The sequence below is a fragment of the Cynoglossus semilaevis genome, chromosome 3 (assembly GCF_000523025.1).
Source record: "Cynoglossus semilaevis isolate Cse_v1.0 chromosome 3, Cse_v1.0, whole genome shotgun sequence".
In the NCBI taxonomy this organism is placed as follows: Eukaryota; Metazoa; Chordata; class Actinopteri; order Pleuronectiformes; family Cynoglossidae; genus Cynoglossus; species Cynoglossus semilaevis.
This window is the reverse complement of record NC_024309.1, coordinates 3,930,852-3,934,597: the sequence shown is the minus strand read 5'-3', so window position 1 is coordinate 3,934,597 and position 3,746 is coordinate 3,930,852. Positions and strand designations below refer to the sequence as shown.

The window sequence follows — 3,746 nt, the reverse complement described above, 5'->3', positions numbered from 1 at the left end:
TGAGTCTGGAGCTGGAACCGCTGTTCAGCTCCATCTCCAAACCTTATATTATCTTTTATTCTTCTGCTCATATTGATTTCAAATGGTAAAATTCACGAGAGCAATGCAACAAAAAGGAAAGTACGTCATTTTCAATCTTTTTTATCTTTTTTTCATCCTTCGTGGAAAAGAGAAAATTAGTGGGTGACTGCACATGAAGTTTAGGACCGACATATCGCTCCTGAAGTCTACATGCATTCAAGCTGTAACCAGCCCCCGATTTCTACATCCTAGATATTATTTCTGGCTGTCCGTACTCCATCTTGGGGCACAATGGAGCCTCTTTCATTTTCGGTGTCATAATGCGATATCACCAATTTCCCCGGGAGGCATCAGACTATTGGAAAAGCGAATAACATATGTTGTGTCTCAAAATCACCCTTCTTCCCCTTATCCCACTGGAGCAGATGACCAGTGAGTCCGCTGGTGCCAAGGGCTGAGGACAGGGAAGGAAGGCAGGAGGAGGAAGAAGAGAGTGTTTGGAAAAACACACTTATCACTTTGACTATCATTCATCTTCTGACTGAGGAGCAAACGTTATATGAAGCCTCCCTCTCAAAACCCACAAGAGGAGCCATAATGTATTACATTCAGAGTAGCAGTATGACCAAACGTGGTGCTGTAATGTACTGCCTGTACTGTATGTTTTATTGATACTGGAAGAGGAATAGTTTTTGCGCTGCCTTGAGGAACCTTCACAAAGCAGATTATCTTCTCCTTGGCATGACTGACTTGGTGTTGCTTTCCAGGAGTGTGTGATTGTATATTTGTGCTTTTTCTTATTGTATTATGTTTCACTAGGTGTCATGCTAATCTTTCACTCATCATGGAGCTTTGCGGGGCATGCTGGCAGCTTTGTTCGGAAGATAAACAAGTAGAGGAGAAAAGATATACCAACACCGGCAAATCCTTACTGCAGGCTCATTCTTCTGTGGATACTGTACGAGGAGCATTTCACACGCTCCTGAGATGGATGGGACAGCCGAGACTGTCAGGTAACTTTAGGTGGCTCTGCAGCGGCTTGATTGAAAGATGAAGAGCAATTATTAAAGTGAGATAAAGAGAAAGCGAAATGGAGATCGATCTAACGAAAAAAGGGAGAGTTGGTGAGGGTGAGAGTGGGTTCAGATGAGGCGAGAGAGATGATGAAAAGAGTAGCCACTCGGTCCTCTGAGATTCCTTTTCTTCCCCTGCTGCCAAATTAGCCCAATTAGTCAGAGTGGCCTCTGTTCAGACTGCTGTCAAACCCTGACACTGTATAGCAGCGCCAGCGGTCATTCTCCCTCATTTAAGTCAGGCTTTTGACTCTCTCCTCTGCCTTCTCTCCTGAGCCACCTGCACATGTCTCCGCTGAATAATTACTGTACTATGCATGTGTGAAGTCGAAGCCTCAGTGTGTGTGCGCGTGCGCGCGTGTGTTTGCAAGCTTGAAAGGGAAGACATTCCTTTAAAATCAATGCACCACTTCACCAGCGTGGTGCCCTGTCCTTACAGCTACAGCTTCCAAAACTAGGAGTGTGAGATATCTTTTCATTCCTCAGGTAAAACCCACCAAGAATCTTTGGGAGCTTATGGTCGTTGCAACACTTTTATCTTCAAGCATCTGAAGAAAGTTTATACACAGCAAAGGAAGAGAGAGTAGTTAAAAAAAGACTCAGGGGACGGCATGTGTTTGTGCTGATTGAGCAGAAAAACTTCACCCGTCCAAAAATACAAAATTATTTTATATTAAGAAAATAATTTGGAGAAATCTGGTCTGTTTCACCTTATGCCTTAGGTCTCCAAAAGGAGGTCTGTGACCCGAGGAGGTCCCTGGAGTTACTGCAGGGAGGCCATGAAAGTTTTGGTTGATTTGAGAATTTTGAATATGAGAACGTTTCTGTATTACACAGATGTAAAATATAAATATGAAACCAGGCCAGGTTTGATAAAAAATATATATAAACAATTGATTAAAATATAAATAAAAAAGGGGTATTTCTTCCATTTGAAATCTGTCAGTGCTAACAAAAATAAAAAGTTACCTACAAAACCAATCATAAATTGTCATTAAGACAAAGCGATGTCATTTCTAATCTCTCAAAAAGAAGACATAAAGAGTGATAATCTGCTGTACAAAAGACGAGGTGTGAGACCGAGCTCATTAACGTTGTTGCTTGAACAAACACACCTTGAGCTACGTGAATTGTGGAAAGTGAGAGCCGGAGTGCTTGCCTTCTTCTCTTCCATTTACACCGACTCTGTTGTATTTCACCGTGGGCCACGTCGTAGTGAATCCAACAGCAGCTCTGAATGACTTCCAAGATAAAAGGAGGACGTCTGTTTGTTTCTGTGAGTGTTTAACGCAGGATGGTGTCAAGGTTCAGGGTCTTTTTAATGAAGGACTCTGGACCTTGGCACTTTAACATTGAAACAACTGGAGGCATAACACACTTAGGTGCTGCTGTACTGTACACTAAATCAATTGAAATGGAGTAATTTGTATCCATGAAAATGCTGACACTTGTCTCATAGCACAAACAAATAAATATGAAAATTGCCTGTGTTACTAACTTCAATGAAAAGAGGTTTGAGAGGTTTGTTTGTTGTAGAAAAGGACTCAGAATTTTTTGTTTTCAGAAGTTGGCTTCAAGTTAGTGATTTTTTAAAAAAAAACAATACAATAATAACATACATATCATACAGGATGGAGGAGTTATGAATGTCAATTCACCAAGTTGAATCTCCCAGAGCTGCTCGTAGATATAGAAATAATAAAAACAGTTGATTCATTTAACAATATTATGTCTTAAAAGGTGGATGTTTTTGTGGCCAGTTTTTGGAAATCGTAGTTACTAAAATACAGTACCAAGCTAAATAAGACACTTTTCACTCTTGTTGTCAAACAGAGATGAATTCTTCCCAAATCAATCTGCTCTGTTCCCATTTTACTTTGCCAGAAGGGAGCGGGTGAGCCACCTCCAAGGCCCTTCTGGCCACCTCTTAACCCCAGCTCTAGTTTGTGTCAGGCTGCTGCAGGAGCTGCCACACACCACCAAAAGCCCACCGACTAATTAGGTCCTCTGCATGGGTTTGATAAGAAGGGCTCACCAGCGATGGAGAATCAACAGAGCCCTACTGAGCGGCCAAATGAGCCGGGCATGGAGACGAATGAACAGACAGATGGCTGCTGGCTAACTGGTGGGCAGGGGCGGTTCAGGGAGGAAGAGGAGACCCAGGAGCCGTGGGGGCTGGGCGTAAAGAAGTCGAGGCAACAAAACATTAGTGCGGCGCAAACACAATGAAAGAGATTTTTATGTAAATATAGAAAAACAGAGAATAAATCATGTTTGGAGCGTTGTGACATCATCGAGGGAGGTTTCCAGAGGTGAGGTGAATTGGCATTGGAACTGGTGTAGTTATGGGGCTGAGGGGCAGGTTTTAATTAACCCTTTGTTTACCCTTAACATGGTGTTATTTATTAGTTTTACCTGAGGCCATTAAAAAAAACAGAGACCTCTGACTTTCTGGTTGCGTACATGAGAAATGACAATTCAGTGGAGGACTGCGATGTAGTCATGTATGTTGTTTTCCTTGAAATGTTGTATCTGTTCAATGGTCTGCAATTAAAAAGACGGCACACATTATTTGTCAAAACCTAGACGTTACGTTATCGGGTTTTCATTATTGGAGGAAAAGCTGAAAACGATTCTTGCAGATAATACATA

General features: G+C 41.9%; 1 long non-coding RNA gene across 1 annotated transcript in view; it reads left to right on the top strand.

Annotated features, from left to right (window-relative positions):
- LOC112486882 (uncharacterized) overlaps positions 1 to 3,064 on the top strand; it is an 11,329-nt gene extending 8,265 nt beyond the window's left edge. The window contains exon 4 of the long non-coding RNA XR_003049438.1: positions 447 to 3,064. This is a non-coding gene — a long non-coding RNA (uncharacterized LOC112486882). The remainder of the gene's footprint in view (positions 1 to 446) is intronic.
- Positions 3,065 to 3,746: the final 682 nt, after the last annotated feature.